Source organism: Haliotis asinina, chromosome 6 (assembly GCF_037392515.1).
Source record: "Haliotis asinina isolate JCU_RB_2024 chromosome 6, JCU_Hal_asi_v2, whole genome shotgun sequence".
Taxonomy (NCBI): domain Eukaryota; kingdom Metazoa; phylum Mollusca; class Gastropoda; order Lepetellida; family Haliotidae; genus Haliotis; species Haliotis asinina.
This window is the reverse complement of record NC_090285.1, coordinates 71,620,462-71,640,019: the sequence shown is the minus strand read 5'-3', so window position 1 is coordinate 71,640,019 and position 19,558 is coordinate 71,620,462.

Below are 19,558 nucleotides of genomic sequence, written 5' to 3'. Positions count from 1 at the left end.
GACACAGGACAATTGTGTTTATTTGGAAGTTATCAAAAACATTAATGTTTTAATAAGTGAGTGCATATGATTGCATCAGTAATCAGACAGATTATAGCTATGATGGGAAATGTATTTCAGCTGATGATGAGGTATCAAAGAGCTGAGGTTTCGTCTGCTCCACGGAATTGCAATATTGAACAGAATGGGAAGAGTGTTCTTGAGGTATTGGATGGATAACATTGCTTGTTTATTGAGCACAGTGCTGATCACAACTTCTAATGTGAGTCGTGTTGTGTATGGTGATGCAAGTGACACTGGATATGGAGGCTGCTATTGACCCATGTTCCCAGTAGAAGAACAGTTCCAGTTTTGAAAAGCTTTATTCCTCAAATGCAGCCTCGAAGGATTCTTTTGGTGTACTGACTATCAGAATATCGTTATTACAGTTGACAAGGGAAGCATGAAAGCCAATGTATATATAACTGGGCGTGGTATGTTATGTGCAGCCACTGGGCTGTTAGTCTGAACAGAAGCAGTTCTTGATGAGTGATGAATTCATTTTATTGGAAGTTTGGGAGCAAGGCATTCTCTTCCCACAGAGGTTACTCCTGTCATATCTTCCTTCCTGGTCATTGAGAAATCCCCTTGCGGCAAACAATTGCAGCAGGAATCATCTCCCTTGTTACTATCCAATCAGAACATGTGTTAAATAGACCTAGCTCCAGTATGGCGGCCCCATGGAGTTGGTTCATCAACGTGCGAAGGAAAGATTCGGTATTTCATGTTTAACTGAAAATCAGAAACTGGTAATAGAAAGTGCAGGGATCAATCACCATGATGTGTTTGTAGAAACCAAAACTGGTAGTGGCAAGTTTTCCGGATGCATTCGGAAATTACTGAGATCTTGCGAATGATCACTCTTGAAACAACGCCTCTGATTGCACAACTAAATCTGAATGCCTCCAATGGCGAGTCTTGAACACTCGCACCATGAAAGGGCCGTATTAGGACAGAAGTTACGTAGGAAGATATGGAGTAACCTCTGTGGGAAGAGAATGGGAGGAAGACAGAAAAGAGAGAACCTCCATCCTGTAAGAGTTCATGCAGAATGCATGAGGATGGTAGCTGAGGAAGGAAGTTTAGGCCAGAGGACCAAAAGGCCAGTCAAAAGACAGGTAGCATCTGACAGTTGTGAAAGGAAGTCAGGTGCTATAAAGTTATATTAGGTGGTGGAAGTTTCTAAAAATAGAGAAGGGGAACTCAACAACCCAATATTTCAAGGCACCACTGACTATACTTTACATCACCCTTTCCCTGTCCCCAGAAAATATTGCTAAAAGGCTACTAGGAGCATGAAGTATTGGCATGGTGGAAGGCAGAGTTGCCCTAAGGTGACTAGGCTGGACAGCGGAACTGTACCCAGGGTGTGGCAAAGGCGTGGGTACATGTCTGTTAGGCCAAGCCTCATAGGGTGCCCCAGGGCGATGTGTTATCACACATGGCTGTTGTGTGTAAGGGGTATTGGAACCTATCGATGGGTTGTATCTAAATAGGTACCCGTAGGGCCTAGGCAGAGAATGAGGCAAGTCTAACCTAGGACTAGGGTCTTGTGGTGGAGTACCCAACTGGGAAGCCCCTGTAGATAACAAAGGGGGACCCGGTGGGGTGTGTGCTAACAGAGATGATGGCCCCTGTGGTTGACGAACAAACCTTGGGCTATCATCTGGGGGTGGAGGCACATGTGGCCGAGACAACAAATCCCCAGATACAACACAACCTGTAAAAGTGGTCTGCAGCTGATGTGGAATAACATCATCTGCTAGGCGGGAACAGTATGTTTGTGTGGACACTGGCAGAAAGTTGATGGATTAAATCCAAAACTTCATGTACCTGTGATTGAAAATCACTGTCCAAATGTGCCATAATGCACTGATTATATGAGAGGTGATATCGAAGTGCAATAGCTCATAACTATCAGGAAACAATATGCAGGCTCCTACAACAACTGGGGTACAAGATGGAGAAATTAATGTGAGTTGTAAACTGTCTACGGGGATTAACAACTAACCCCGAAGAGCAATGTCACAACAACAGAAGTACTGGTAACCAGACAACCATGGACAGTGTTTGGAAATCTGGAGAACAGTACAAGTGATATGGATGAAAACTACAATGGAAGATGATATGTGATGAAATGAGGAAACAAGACAAAATATTCATAGTAACTGTTAGTGGTTTGGTGCAAAGAGATACGTCCACACTGAAGGATAGACGTCAGGAACAGAAATGAAAAAGAAATACTGAAAATAGAGTTTGGTACTGATAAGGTATGTATAGAGGGTATCAACACAGCTATATAATTATCAGAATAAAAAAATACTTTGGATTTTGAAATTGAACTGTTTAAGTTAACTGTAGAATAGTTTGAAACAATATATTTAAACGCAAAGTCTAATTATTACCAGCTAAAATTTAAGGCAAACAATGGAGAAATTTTGAATTGAAATGAACTCTTACATTGTATTTGTACAACTTTGTTAGCAATGAGGTTTAGATGAGTAAAAATCAAATAGAAATATACATAGATATATATGATTTACATAAACACGGTAGACATAGAAATGTTGTAAAACAGATTTTGTACAAAATTCAGACGTTAGTATCTGTGATTATAGATTCCAGAATATTGTGAATATATATTCTATGTCACATGATAATGTTGCAATGATGCTATTGCAATCAGGAAAATATATGAATATAAGAAATCAGTATTATGTTGTGGGTATCACAAATGTCTGTGTTCATGCTCTGGCAGCACAGTCCTGATGTCCTGAATGTGATCCACACAGAATTATTGAAAATATCACAAGTTAATATCCTGGGAAGTACCTTGAAGAATACCTTGCAAGTCCCAAGCACATCACACAATCAGTCTGAATGAATAAGGTCCATCCAGGAAGGTTTGGGATTATTCTTGAGACTGCATTGAAGTTGAAATGAGATGAACAGTTAATGGGGCACTGATGTGGTTTCCGTGCACTGGTGTAAATTTTTGTTATTGTTTTTCTCCCGTGAATGACCCGAGAAGGTCCAGGGTAGAATAGGCCTTCAGCAACCCATGCTTGCCATAAAAGGCGACTATGCTTGACACAGACCGCTGCCATATAGCTGGAGTATTGCTGAGTGTGGCGTAAAACTAAACTCACTCACTCACACGCCTGTGAATACCCGGATGATATCCCATAATTCGTGACTGGTTCGTGACCTCTGCTGCGCAGTCTGTATGTGCAATGGAGAGTTTAATTATAGACAGATCAACTAAGGTGAAGTCATTTTTACTTCACTGCAAATGTATTATGAAAAGAAATCAAACACTTTGAAGGTTAATCATCTGCCAGTGGTAGAAATGGTAAAAAACTATTAGGACGGAAAAATAACGAAGCCAATGTACGTCTCTGTATTTTGTCTCATAACCCTAATCAGTTTATTGTCATATTTGTATGAAAATTAATAAAAGAACACAAGGTCTGCTTATACTTATAGTAAATTTCTAATATGACAGCAACATTTATACATTGTATAGATTGCCAATGTGGATCCTATTTCACACACATACGCGATCTAGTGTGTGTTTTCTGTCATATAGGTTCTGCTGAATACTACAACAAATAAAACAAAATGCAACTAATGAATTTAAGACAGACTAATGTTTTAGCAACAATGTCAGGCCACTACCTTGTTCAGGAATGTATCCATCAGTATCCACATAAAAGAACGATATTCCATTCATCTGCAGCTGGTAAATAATCCTGCTCTATGTCGTGTGTCTTACAACAGTCTAATTTGCGAAAAAGTGACACATCGTTTCAGGTCTTTCACATTGGTGAAAACCTTATTAACCTCTGATTGGTCACTCAAGATAGCACACCTGACAACTAATTGTATGACATCCGCCATTCTAAGTAATTTAGTTAACCATTAATGAGCAATCAATCAATCAACGCAATGGTGGTTAATTCTTTGAAAGGAGGATGTTTTTACACTCGCACTTTACGACAGGATGTACATCTACACGAACTGCCTTTTGACAAATCCGCTGTAGATGATAAAAGTAATTAATCAATCAGTTAATCCTTTGATTGATGTTTGTTTTTGTAACTCAGCTGATAAACCCTCTTGCATCACTTACATGCACATATTACATAACATACAATACATTTGCCAGACAGGAGAAATGCCAAATGGGAACCTTTTTTGAGTAACCCGAGTGGTGTTACTACTAATTATACCTGTTATAAATTCATTAACTGACCATCCAGAGAATGATGACAAATAACATGTGTAGGTTTACACCATCTAACGCGAGTTACAGCAAGGAAGATGTAATCTCTGTGTGGCATGTAACCTGAAAACACTTATGGGCCGAAACTGTTTTGAGGATACCAACGGAACTTCGTAGTAACATAAGAAATTCATACAGGCATTTACTGTGTACTTTGGTAAATAGGTGTAATAAGTTGTTTTTTTATGTAAGAAGATTTTCAGATTTCTCTACCAAAGGCAAAGTCATCGTTTTTAGTTCATGAATTCAAATAAATCAACTGTGTGTTTTTATTATCATAAATTATAAACCAGGGCAACTGTCATAGCTACCAAAATTTACGTATAATATTTGCTATCACAGCTGAACCAACACTCAAAACTATCTAAATATAACACTTTGCAATCTCTCGGACTGAAACAAATGGCTTGATACATGCCTGTAGACATCATATATTCACATAACATGATTAAATATCGAGGTTAGAAACACAGAAACAGGATCAAATTGGATCAGTCACTATATCCAAGCATCCGAAAAAACTACACTGCTGGGATATTTTGTTACGATCAAACAAGGAATACCATGGATATTTTTAAATAATGGCATATGATGGGCATCCGGCCTCCTGACTGTTTATGCTGAAGAAATTCTGTTAATATGGACAAGAGCCCAGTCCCTTTGTCCGTCACAGTTGAGGCAGCGGGCGCTCACCAATTTGCAGTTTGGTTTCGTAATTAGACCGTTTGTGAGAAACATTATTCGTTTTGCATCAGTGCCCCTATAAGTTGTTGATGTGACGTCACGTAACGTGACGTGACTGTTGGGGATTATGAGAGGATGGTATGTGGTGAGACTCATTCAAAGGTATATCTACCACCCTACATATTACAATCTGTGATGTGCTACAGTCGACTGTTTTTCAGTTAGTTGGGGTGATGTCATGAATTGGGTTGTCCTACCTGTTGGTATGACACTGAATATATTGAAAAATATGTGAGTTTCAGGCAAAAGGCACTTCTGTAGTACCTATAAGGCTTCATTAACTCTCTGCTCTTCCAGTGAGAAACTGTTAAAGATCCCAAAGTACAACTCTTCAAATACAGGGCGCCCTCATTTTGGAATGCTCTTCCAAATGAACTCTTCCCCTTCTCTAAGTTCATTCAAGACTGGTTTAAAAACATCTGTTTATGAATAAGCTTTCCCTTAATGTATACTTTTCCAGCCAATTTTGGTGAAACAAATGTGCAAAGAGTTCTTTCGGAGATCAGCACTGTATAAATGCTATCCATTCTTCTTATTACCTGAATGGTATTTGGCATGTTCCAGGCCATTTATCACATGTACCTCTTTGTTTCTCCCTAGTGGGCAGCATATATGTGTTCACCAAAAGACTAATCACAGTTATATACCTTCCAGGATACGAGGCAGTTTGTTCAGAGAACAAGATTTACAGTTTAACGTGTTAGCTTTGTGGGTTAATCTCAGTAGTTGGAATGGCCTGCATGTTTTGTTGGAGTATTGTTCAGGACTCTGTCTTTTCGGGGCAGAGCTTTGAAAGTTTTCCATGTTTCCTCATCAAACTTGGCACATAAACAAGTCTGGTGCATTTTGGTAGTTTTGCATGTTTGAATTTATTACGTTTGGTGTTTTCATGGGAACAAATTTGACTTTGAAATTGGTGGTAGTGCTCTTTTCCAGAGCAGAACTTTAAATCCATTCAATACCCTCCTTCTACTTTGTGGGTTTTCAAGAAATTATTCACATAAATCAACAGAACCACTCTATTTCCAGTTTCAACATGCCTGAGGTACGTTAAGCCACGGCAGCACTCGGGAAATCTGGCTTTGATAGAAGCATGCTAATGTATGAATAGTTTATCTGTGTATATTTTCGTGAGATCAGTGTGCAGGACAATGTAAAACATCTGACATTTTCATAACTAGCTGACATATTCAACTAGGTTATAGATAACTTTGTCTTCTTGTTGATAGTGTGTTTGTGTGTTCCAGGTGTGAGATCATGTGCTTATGGAGAGGAGATGACAGCGTTACACCTGTTGTGAGGGGACTGGTGGCAGGTTCACCACGGTTTTTGAGTGAGTGGAGAGATGAGTCCATATCCTTGGAAATACAGATATGGCTTGAGGTCAGGAAATGGTGGGCACAATCTTAGTTTCTTTCCATGAGGTTACCTATTTCACTTTCCCTCTGTGCAATGAAAAAAGTGATTTATTTGCAGTGTCATGTTACAGCATTTGTTATGTTCAAGTGATGGTGGGTTTGCAAAAAATGTATTGTTAGCAGTTACGAGGATATTAGCTAAATCAGTTACTAAAAAGGAACCAATAACGCTTGATTTTATTTGAAAAGTGGTATAATGTCCTGATATCTCATCCCACGCTTTATGATGTGAACTTGTGTGGAAATGTTTTCTAGCTTATTCAGGTTTTTTTTTAGATCATAAGAGTAATTACACATAAGACATACTGACATTGCGTTCTGTCTCATAAAATGTTGTTCATTCGGCAGTCCAAGACTGATGTACATAGAGATGGTTGATGGATAGTTAGTGGCAGAATTAATTCAAAGCTATGCCCAGATTCATGTTTGGAGATTTACCTTGCATACTCATGTATATTACCTTCATCTGATGAGTATATTTTTAGAGGATTTACCAAGAGTAAGAACGGTTAATAACTTTAGGAAGATGATTCCCCATTGTTATACACTCAAGTGAGAAAACATTTCATGGATGTGTTTGCTCCCTTTGTTAGTAATATCAAGAGTTATTGGGTGCATAGTTTAAGGAGTGGTGGAGCAACAACAGCAGACAATGGTGTGCATGATAGAGTGTTTAAGAGACACAGGTGCTGGAGAAGTGAGAACACCAAGGACGGCTGCATTAATGATAACTTACTGAGAATATGTTTAGTGCCTCTCTGACTGTAGACATTTGTTTTTAGTCCCTGGCCATGTCAACAATGGTGGCGTCTTGATGTTTGTTGTTGATGTGAGGGTATGTAATGTTCAGGAGAAATGATGTTTCTCTCAGTTGAATGTTTTGTGAATAGGAGGGAAACTACTGTTCACCAATGGTAAAGAGGGGTAATCACTCTGGATGAACTGGTGTGATATGTAGAGGGGAGTGACAGTAAGTCTCATCTCTGGCTAATCATTATGGCAGTATTACTATCTGTTCTGTTTCATGTGCGATACAGTGCCTTAGTTCTTGTGCAATTCATGGACTAAAATCAGTCAAGTGCTATATTTTTCACTCATTTTATGGAGAGGACCAGTTTAGCACTATTATCCTGTATGGACAAGATTTCAGGTTTTAGGTGGCATATTCGAACAACATTTTCTTAGGATACCTGTGTGATACAACAGGACTATACACTGCAATAAGCAAGTATGTATTCAGTTTATATTGTGTATTTTCATGTAAATCTAGGTGCTTAAGTATCAGTTTTGGCATGTGAAGCAGTTAAAGGTTTTCTTCTTTGAAACATAGATAAAGGAAAACCAAGTTCTATGGATAGTCGACTTCTTTGTTGCAGTGGAATCGACATTTCGGTGTAGGTACTAACACCGTTGTCAAACAAGTGATACGTAGAGTTGTAGCATGGAGAGTATATACATACCTGAAAGTGTGTATATACACTAGACAAGGTTGATGTACACTGGATTGCTGGTGAGTGAATTATTAGGACTGGATGGGCACCTTTATTCTTATAGATTGATCTGATGTAACCGATTGACCAAGATTCAGGTACAACTCCATAGTTAAACTCACAATTAAACAATCTAACATATATAGGCATGAGAACATCAAGCGTTGCTTTTATTTATTCATTGTACACACTGTCAATACCACAAACCATGATGCTGATCACTGCACAAACTATTTCGATTTCGGTAATTGGATTATCTAACATATCACATTCACTCAGTTCACTCATGTTGATATTTACCTCATCGCTTTCGTCAATGTCATTCATACTTTTATAACGGTTAAGAAGCTTCACTATCTCAATAGTGACATTTATGTCACGCTTTTTTTAGAAAGATTATAAAATATTTCAAAATGTTTTGGGATTTGATTTTTGTGTCGATCGTAATTTTTCTTCACATTGCCTTTTGTAGACTTGATGTGCCTGTTTTAGCGTTCTGTTATAGTATTTACAGGCAGTAATAAACATTTTGTGGTTTCTTTTGGATTTATTTTTGACAAAGATGCGCTTAGTTTTATGGTACCATTTTCTTGCTGCTATACAGTTTTGATTGAACCATGGTTTTGATTGTTTCCTGTTTGGGGGACATCTTTTTACATCCCAACGTTTCTTTTGCGGTAGTAGTTAATTTTTGGCATATTGAGTTGGTGACATGCGTAATGCATTCTTGTATGTTGTCGGCTTGTGCATTGTCATTGTCATAGTAATTCTATACATTTAGAATCAGTGTGATTGGAAAAATTGAAAATTCAGTGCCTTTGTCATTCTTCCATCTATTCATTCTAGTGAGAAAATGTACATATTTCATATCACTATAACTCACAGTTTTCTGTACAATCTTCTCATTGCTTTTAAGACAAAAAGTAAACTCCAAGGCACCATGAACATCAGAGAATGTTTGGTCACATTGAGCCATTGAGGACATATCTAATGTAAAAAGTTCTGATGTTGCTAAACAATAGTCAACCACTCTTGAATTTTTACAAGTGAATTTCCCCTTTTTTCGGTCAGATCCCATTCACCCATTGACTATGTGTAATCCAGTGTTCTTACATGCATCCAACAGCTTATATCCATGAGATTTGGCAATCGTATCCATGGAGGCTCTTTTCAACGGCACATCAAGGTCCTTTAAAGTTTGTAAGTTAAAATGAATTACTTGAGCTTCTTTTTCAGAAGAAGTCCTCCTTGGGGTACATGTATAGCATTAAAGTGTCCATTTTAAAATGCCTAGGACAGTTGTAACAATATTTCAGTAAATACTTTACAAAACAAAAAACTTGATTTTGTCTGGTGAGACCACCCCTACAGGGCTTACTGCACCCCCCACAGCCAAGAGCAGGTAGCTCTTGCCATCTACCTTGTGCCCCTCATTTCATAATGTCGTTGTTGAGTACACTGTCACCGTAGTCCATTCACAGCTCTCTTCACCAAGCTTACGATTTGAAGATAGAAAATGAGTGAGAAAACATCCAACTCTGTATGTATGGTTCCTTTTTAACGCACGACCGCTATCAGGAATCTATAAGTCACTGCTTTACATTGGTGAAATGTTGTAACTTTGTGTGGTGTCCGCTGCTTCCAGCCATGTGGCTGGTAAGATGGCGGTCAGCATGGTCCTCATGGATATTTTTTCCAGCCTTGTCAAAGACAATAGGCGTGGATAAAGAGTACTGTGGGATTATATTTCAATATTGGTACATGCTTACTTTTCATCTCATAATAATATAAAAAGTGAGGTGTATATTCACTGTTGTTGAGTAATGTGCTGGTTACTTTGTATCCTTTACAACTACTCTAATGCCTGCTATTCGTCCCTTGTAAGTATCATAGCCTGAATTATTTAACAGTATAAATACTGCCTGTGTGTACTATTGTTTCTGTTGAATATTCATGTGCACTAAATGGATGAATGGACCTTGCTACTAGTCATAGCTTGGCTCTGTATTTTCCAGTTCAAAGGATGCGCTACATGGAGTGACACGCTGTCTCCACAAGACAGGCATTTATTATGCCTGCGATGTCTGGCGGAAGAAGCGCATGATGAGCAGGGGTGTGACATTTGCCAAGCATTCTCTCCTCGTGTCTTGAAGACTAGACACACGGATCTCGTGTTTTATCAGTCTTTAATTCAGGCCGGGGGTGATATATGGGCGCAGGAGCCACCATCTAAAAAAGCTAAAAATAACTCCAAGAAAAAGGGTTTGTCTTCAGCTTAAAGTTTTTTTTTGGGGGGGGGGGGGGAGGGGGGAATCTCCTTCAAAACCTTCGCTCTTCCTTTTTGCTTCCTCTTTCCTTCAGCAGCAGATGACATACCCTTATTTCGGACGTGAAATTTTACAGCATGTATTGCTTTAGGGTATCACAGGATGCATATTTTAAGTCAGTTCAGTGATGATTTAGGTATTGTAGAAACACAGTTAGCACTCTTGTCAAATGTGTAAGTCATTTAGGTATAAATTTGCCAAACTTTCATGTTAAGTTGCTGAAGTGAAGCGCTCATAAAATAGTTCTACAGGTAATATGCAGTATAAGCCATGTAGAGTTGCTTCCCTTTAACTGTTAATCAGTGTGCTAAAAAGCTTGTGTAGCCAATTTTAGTGTGTATTTAGTGTTATTTTTTGGGAAATTGTGTGATTTTGGACATTGAATTAATCTTTAGACTTATGGCAGAATATTCAGGAAAATACTTGTTTTAAGTGTTGTGTAGTTTAGGTTATCATTGTGGCAGCTTTGGATATCATGTTTAGGCTTACCTAGACTGTATACCTTTGGTTCTACATTCATCTTCCAAATAAAAGGGTTTGATTGGTTCCACACTTGATGATGTAATGTTGAACTGATGTTTGTGTTTTAAGTGTTAATGGAATTTTGCATGTGTGTGTGTTTAACATCTTGTGAATAAACTGCCATGTTAACACTGTGACAGGGCCAGTATTCATTTTGATGTTTGTTGTTAGTGTATATTATTTTATCACTGCATGGTGTGGACATTTGGATTCTAGACATAAATCCCCCATGGCTAGAAAGTTACCTTTTGTACTCGACCTCTGCTCAAGTCTCAACCAACCGTTCACATATTCTGACAGTATCAGTGCGCTAAGAAGCTTGTGTAGTCAATTTTAGTGTGTATCTTATTATTATTATTATTGTGTTATTTTTGGACAATGTTTTACTTTTTAGACCTATGACAGAATATTTAGCAAAATACTCGTTTCAAGTATTGCGTAGACATTGAGGAATATTTCAGGGAGTTGTCAGTGTATTTTGTAGCTGCGTGTTTAGTTTGGGTTATTAATGTGACAACTTTGGATATCATATTTAGGCATACCTCGACTACGTGACTTAGTGTTATAGAATTTTGTACTTAACATATTCAGGTCTATATAGACAACATTTGGGCTTTTGTATTTTTCAGTTTCTTACCTTTGTTTGGTTTGACATTTTATCGTCTTCCCCCCCAAAATGGTTCTCTATCCACAATAACTAACTTGCGACTCATCAGGACAGCCACACTTGATGTAATTGTAATATGTTTTCTAACATATGAGAGACAAGACTGAATTTGGATTTGGTTTTTCAAATGACTTTCCTTTTTGTCTGTTAAAATGAATTGTTTATAGTATTTAAAGCATAGTAACATATGGTGGTTTGTATGTGAGGTAATACTGTGGACAGCTTGGACAGGAGCTGTTTATTTCAGTGTGTTGTATAGAGAAATGCTGGTGTTTATCTCAAGCCATTAATGGTGAAGTATGCCAGGACTGAAGCACACTACCTGCTGTACATCTACCACAAGATGAACAACTAACTGTTTGAGAAAGGCAATGAACAGAACAACTGCTACTATGTCCTGGCTACATAGCCAGTATCTGTGCCAAGGTTGGTCCAAGGTAGATTACAGATTCTGATAACTGACTTTGGTTCATTAACACATTAGTGTCAGCAGATGTATTCAGTGTTTCAATATATCTTTGTTGTTTGTCTCAGCCAGAGAAATCATTAAAGGTCACATGCAACGTAAAACACTACTTTGCAGATTCTGGTACCTTTCGGTATGCACTTACCGAAACAAATCATAAAAAATGCCAATTCAACCTATAAAGTTGAAAAAAAACGCGATGAAAAAAAAGCCCGCGAAATCAGAGTTCAAACGTTTCACTAAATTCCCCCCAGTGCTGGGGGGAAAACTGGTTTCAACAGCTGTGCTGCGCTGCACCCATAACGCATGCGCAGTGAATAGGTTCGCGGAGCTTGAAACAGTATGCATGCCTGAGGTCGTGAGCAGTAGTCTAATCTTGGTTGTGTACACAAACAAGTAAATAATCTACACATTACGTAAAACAACTTGTTGATTGTGGTAAGCAGCCTCTGCCACAGAGAAAGCTCAATGTCTGGTTTATTCACACCTATATGTCTGCCTGCCTGTCTGCTAAAGACAACATGCAATACACAGCTTCAATGATTGACCACACGCAATTTGAACTTAACACCTATCAGACTATACGGCATAAAGAAAATAAGTTGATTTATGACTCGTGCACCCGAGTCCCATGTCTGCTACATTATGTAATTAGGCATGTGTGATACACATGACATGTTTTTATGTCTGTGGGTTGCAAACAAACTACGTTCATTTTTTGGGGATGACTGGATCTGACGGAAACTGGTGCAAATGCTTGTCAGTTTCAAGTCCTGCTTTGTACTTGGACGAATGACAGATTCCAGCCGTGCAGTTGTTTACCATCTCTACTGACATGATTTTTGATTGGATCGATCGCAAATTCAGAGAACATGTATTTTCCAAACCCAACATCTCTATATACATTCTTCATGGATAACAACTTCTTTTAGTGTATATGATTTTGTTTGACAACAGTATATGAATCCATACTGAAACGACGCATCAAGTACACAAAAAGAAGTTGTTATCCAATCGGAAGCTGTCATTATACTTGAGTGCATATCCACCTGCTGTGACTGGTTTCGGTCTCCCGAGGACTTCTTTTGGGGGAAGTAAGCCCAAGTACAAAATATTGTACTTTTGAATCGAGATTGTACACTTATAATTTTGTTTATTTGTTTTTTTAAAAGCAGCAATGTATATTATGTGTCATGAATAAGTGATAAATGTGTTTTAATTATGTTTGAATTTTTGGTTGCATGTGACCTTTGAACAACAAGATAAATATAGCGTAGCAGGACATCAACTTTACTCGGTGGCCATGATGGTACATAAGAGCCCCAGATGAAGGGATCAGTAATGGATGTTAGAATAAGAGGGAGCAGTCGTTATGCAATATTGCAACACTCAGGTAGATTCTGATAGCTGATTGGTCAATTAACACAACAGCACTTTATTCTCAGCCGAGGAAGGCCCTGATAGCCGATTGTTTGACTGATGCAGCAGTGTACTGGAGTAGGTTTTGATAGCTGATTGGAATCATCAGAGGTCATCAAAGTGTACTCTTTTCTCAGATATGGTGTCCGGGCTCCAAGCGGGTAGAGATGGCACCAGTGCATCTGTTTGGGGAGGTCCCGATCCAAACTCTGACTCCAGTAATGGTCCAACCCTGGGGGCATGTTCAGACCTGAGCTTCTTCTTGGGGAATGCTCTGAACCTGGGTATTCAAAGAGACTTGTGCTTTGGCCTGGCACAATGCAGAACCCTGGCTCTGGTAGCTTGTGCCTTCCCCTGGTGTCTGTTGACACACTGGCCATGATATGTTGTGTGTGACAGAGCTACTGTTCACCTCTAAGCTCCAAGTTTTACCTGAGTATTAGAGAAACACTGAATTGTCAAGATATTCCCATTTATCATCCAAAACTGTGTTCCACAGGAGATATCGCCTGTGTGAGATCCGAGGACATATGGCTTTGACCGTAGATTTTGCACAATGCCCTGACTATGCTATGGCATCATGAACTTGATGATGTCACAATGCTATGACATTGTTGCACTGCAAATCTCATGCCAGTGCTGTGTTCAAAGATGTACATTTTTCAATGAAAACTAATGAAGAATGATTTTGGATGATAAACAGAATCTCTCCCTCGTGTCTACTGATATCAATTATATCAAGACTTGTTGATGAAGGCAAAAAGGCAAGCCTGGGATATTTGTTACTTCACCAACTCAGGTTGATATACTAGATGTCAGTAGACACTTCGGTGAGATTCTCTATGTATCTCGAGACCCCAGGGCATCAGACCCCTGAACCTGGGGACTTTGTCAAACAACATGTTCCCTGTCAGAGTGTGGTACACACCAGTCTTTGCCACCAGCATCTGCTAGATAAGGTAGCCATCAAGATTGAGTTCCCAAAAGTTGGAAAAATGTCTGGTTCGACACCACTTTTTCCCTCATTTCCATAAAGAACATGCTGAACAAGTTAATAGAGGTACTGTCCTTCAAGATGGAGACACTGCTCTCAGTGATTGCATTTGTTGAGGCAAGGAATTGGCGGATATCAGTCGACCTCAAGGTCACATATCTCCTTGTTCCAATGAACCCTGATTTTATGAACTGCCTTCATTTCACCTTCGACGAGCTGTGCTACCAGTTTCTTGTGAACCCCTTAGGCACCTATGGCTGTAAGGTGCCAAGGGTGTTCACCAAATTGACCTTCCAGCTCACAGTGCTGATTTTATCATCCATACATAGACAACTTGTCACTCGGGGCTCTAGAAGAACAGTTGAGTCTGGAAGCCTCATTATATGTGTTGGCATTCTTATGAAACCAGGCTGTATTGTCAGTCTCAAGATGTCAGGTGTTGTTTCAGTACAATGTATGGTCTTTCTTGCAGGTGAGATACAATACGGGGAAGACATTGCCTCTGTGCCTAAAGACCCTATCTTCAGTTCCTCGAGTCCCCTAGAGTTTCAGCATGGAGATGACTCCAGTTGTTCTGAAATAGAAATAGAGGTTGTGCTTCTCTTCAAGAGTCTCCATCTGATGACGCTGATGTCGACACTCTGTCCAAACAAATGTATCCCCACTGTGCTGGGATGGTGTTTTGGGCGACCTGCAGTCTGTGGATAACAAGGTTTAATCTGCACATATATTTGCTGGAACTGATCTTGCTTTCCGTGTGACAGCTCATATCGAACTTCCAGTGCTTACCCAACCTTCCGTATTGGGGAACGATCCCTTGAGTGCTCTCCCATTGATGACCGCAGGGACTGTTACAAACAAACAAACATATGGAGGAAAGGGATACGTAAGAGTACCCATCAGTCCTGCTGGTTTGATGGGGGAAGACTGGGGAATCAAGTAGCAAGCAGACTTTCAATAATTTGTTCAGATACAATGCTAAAGTATGCCCTCTGCCGAGGAGTTGAAGGCTCATTCGGTGAGGGGAACTGACGCTTCGAAGGCAATACACAGTGCCACTACTCAGTGAATTGATCAGTTGTGCTGCTCTTCTTTCGGCATTACAGACTTGAATCTAAGAATCATGCTTAGTCCAGTCTTTCCATTCTCTCCAGTTAATAGTATCCTGCTACCCAGACCAAGTGAGTAACTGGTCATTTGTATCCAGTCTGTGTTCTTTGAAGAGAGCTCTTCATGGGGTAGGGGCACCCACCTTCCAAAATTCTATTTGGCGCCATGGGAACAAGACAAAAGCAAGCTTTTTGTTTTGTAATTATTTACTCAAAGTATAGTTAGCGTCAAAGATATTTGTAATGGACATAAAAATGTATATGAGTACCCCATGGAGGGGTTGGTTGGCCATGTCACTTGATGTCCAAAACAGAACAGCATAGCATGTATTGCATGAACTAACCATGGTGATGACAGATGCTGGTGTATGTTGTAGGTACATGTTCTCAAACTGCATGCTACTGCAGACAACCCACATGCTGCCAAGGGAACATCAGGTTGCGGTGGCATACTGCCGACAAATCCCTCCCCTGTCCAGGAGAACCAGTCCGAGATTCACAGCAATCATCATGGAGGTGTCTCGCTTGTCAAGGTCCTTTTAGCTTTCTGATGTACATAGTAAGTAGAGAGATTTTGCAGATGGTAATAATATCAGGAAGGATAACAATATATGGATGAATAACTTCTTTATTGCTTTGAGAGGGAAGTTATATTGTAGGTTCTAACACACTTATCAAGCAAGTTATGAACAGCATAGAGGATAGAGTATAGAGCAGCAAGTACAAGGAGATGTTTGTATACTACAACAGGGATTAGGAAGCCAGACACCATAAGACCACATGGGCAAATAAAGCCTGGAGTATACACAAGGGGATAGTGAAACCTGTGGTATACATAAACGGGTGATTATCAGTGATGAGAATGTTTGATAAGTTGGTATTATGCTGGAGGTGTGTGATAGCCTTGATCACGGTTGTTTGATGGCTGGAGTCTTTTAGTGTAGATGATTTCTTGGAATTTCCAGAGTTTGAAGTCTTTGAGGTTGGTTCTTAGGCTTTGGGTTCTGTCAAACTGGTCAGGATCATCTTTGATGTGATCTGATAGGGCTGATTCCGAGTTCATTTGAGTTTGGAGGGGTATTGATGTTTCACTTATGTAGGTAAGTCCACAACCGCATGAGACTTGGTAAACTGTTCCCAGTGGTTCTTGTTTCAGACTGGTAGGTGGTTTGCCAGTAGCTTTGATGGTGTTAAGGATGCTGCTGTTGTTTCTCTTGAAAACCGCATCTACATTGTCCTGTTCCTTCAGGTGTCCCTTGACTTTGTGGCTGTCAATGCCGTAGTTTGGGAAAAAGTGTGCAGACTGTTGACGGGATGATTTCCGTGTTTTGCAGATGTTCTGTATGATTTCTTACAGCTGTTTGGGGTAGCTGTATTGTGTGAAGAATTGTTTCAGGTGCTTGAGTTCTGTGGTAATGTGTGGCCTGGTGGAGCAGATGTTGTGGGCTTGTTGTCATAGGGTGGAGATGATTCCTCTCTTGACCTGGGATGGATGGTTGGAAGTGTAGTGAAGATACTGGTCTGTGTGGGTTGGTTTATGGGAGTACTAAGGTTATTGCTTGTGTCCTTCAGAACCAGTACAAGGAAAGGCAATTGACTGTTGGACTCTTCTTCCATGACAAAATGGATACTTGGGTTTTGTGAGTTGACGTTGCCAAAGGTATCGTCCACTTTTCTGAACAAATGGATGTTATGGGGATGTTTCCAGGGCTTTTACTTCTCATTGGGTCATGAAGATCTCAGTGATTAAGGGCAGGGAGGTCATGGGTTTGCTGGTATATGTTATCCTGCTAGGTGAAGTTGATACAAGTGTGTATCAGTTAGATGATGCTGTCAGTTGTTAGGCAGGTTTCTAGGGATGGATGGAATCATATGTGGGATTTCTTATGATTTCAATGGCTTCATAACCTTCATCTTCTTGCAGAAAGCAGATGAATCTGGGATGAAGTAGTTCCAATTGGTGAGAAGAGAAGGCATAGGTATTTGGCTGTATTGTAATGGATGGTATGCCTGCTACAGACTAGCAAATGGGCTTTCACAGGGTCCTTATGGATTTTAACAGTGGCAGGGGCCTATGGTGGTTTAGGGTGAGGGGTGATGAGGATTTTATGGATGTTCAGGCCGATGTCATTGTTACTGAGGAGTTTCTTAAGTAATGCCTTGTGCATGAATGATTTGGTTGGTATACAATTGTAAAAGTGAATTACCAAAAGCTGACTTTTACTTTAGACTAAGCAGCCTAAAGCCCAGTACCGTCGGCTTCCTAGCATCCAAAGTATTACTCCGCCACAGTCTCCTTAACTGCCCTTATGACACATTACACAACAAGGCTGTTGCCATGGTTACAGATAATGAATATCACAAGGTAATTAACAGACAGATGTGGTTTTATTAAAAAAAAATTCCACATTCTTTATTTTCATTTCTTCTGGGGGTATATATTTCCAAGATGATAAGGCATGGGTAACAATAAATGCAGAGTTGTGTCCCTTGGTCAAACTGGGATCCCGGCAATCTTCAATTGGAAGTGTAATAGGCGTAGAAAGTATCCCTAAGCCAGTCTACATATTCTACTGGACAATCTCGAGCAACAGACAAAGGCGGATCACCGGCCATGAGTTCAATCGGTACACTAACTTCCCTTCCTAAGATCATTAGATTCAGGGAACAATGTGTACTCTTGTGTTCTGTAGTTCTGTATATCATGAGTATATAGGGAAGATGGTTGTCCCAGTATAAAGGTTCCTGATGAACATAGATAGACATTTGATGAAAAGTTTGATTGAATTGTTCGACAAGTCCCTCTGACTGGGGATGATAAGGTTTGGTTCTACTTTTATCAATGCCTAATAGATTACAGACTTCCTTGAACAGAATGGATTCAAATTCCCATCCCTGATCAGTGTGAAGCTGACTTGGGCAACCAAATCTGCAGATGAATTCTGTTACTATTTTGTCTGCAACTGTTTGAGCTGTATCATCAGGTGTTGGATAAGCCTCTTATCATTTTGTAAAGTATTCCCCTAACACCATTATGTATTCATTTCCATGTGGCCAGATGCTTTGCACATGCGCAGATGTCCTCAGCATTCGACTCCCGTTGTCAAGTGAAACATGTTATGCAATGGTTTAGTGTCAAGGGGTAATTTCCTTCACCACCGCGCAGACGCATATGTAGCCTATTTACACTTCCGGCTTTTCCGTAAACAATGTTTTCACTGTCGGATGTAAGTCCCTTTATAACTGAAAAATGGACATGTATGGATTTAGACTTACTACTCGGCAGCTTTACAGATTATGACACTGAACGAGTGAGTGATGAGGATTGCTTTGGCGATGATGACATGAACATTGAGAGATCTGAAGGTGACCAAGTTCCGTCGACCACCACTCCTAATCAGAGAATACGAAATCAATTTATTCCTGTCCACTTTGCAGCAAAACCTACCAGAGTATCAGGGGCTTTCGTGGTCACGTTACCAAGCAACACAACAGATCACATATCAAAGGTAAGCATTCAATTTATTCAGTGTATCAGGGTGAATGTATGTACCATACGAGAAACCGCAAACAATTTGATTTGATAAATTTAAATAATGATATGCTAATGTATTCATGTGTCTTGATTGTTTTCAAAATGTACTCAGTTGTAACACATTTCCTCAACAGCAACCATGATAAAAAATTGACATGCTAATGTTTTTTACATATCTCCAATATTTACAAAATGTACACAAGTCTCACATATTTGATCCAACTGTATCACTGATAGTAACTTGACATGCTAATGTATTGAGGTATCTTCAATATTTACAAAATTACACAATTCAAACACATTTCCTCTAACACTAGTAACAGTGACACTGATCTTAAACTGATAGAACTATACACATTCCTCACATAAGTACATGTAGCAAATGAATAATATGTGTGAACAATTTCTGTGGGCCACCATTTCTTAATTCCCCTATTTCCTTAACGTAAGCTGAAAAACCTCAGCAACTGCATAGTACTGACAAGCTCTGTTAATATTTATGCAAATTATGTATTATTGGTGGTGTGTTCTAGTCAAACTCTC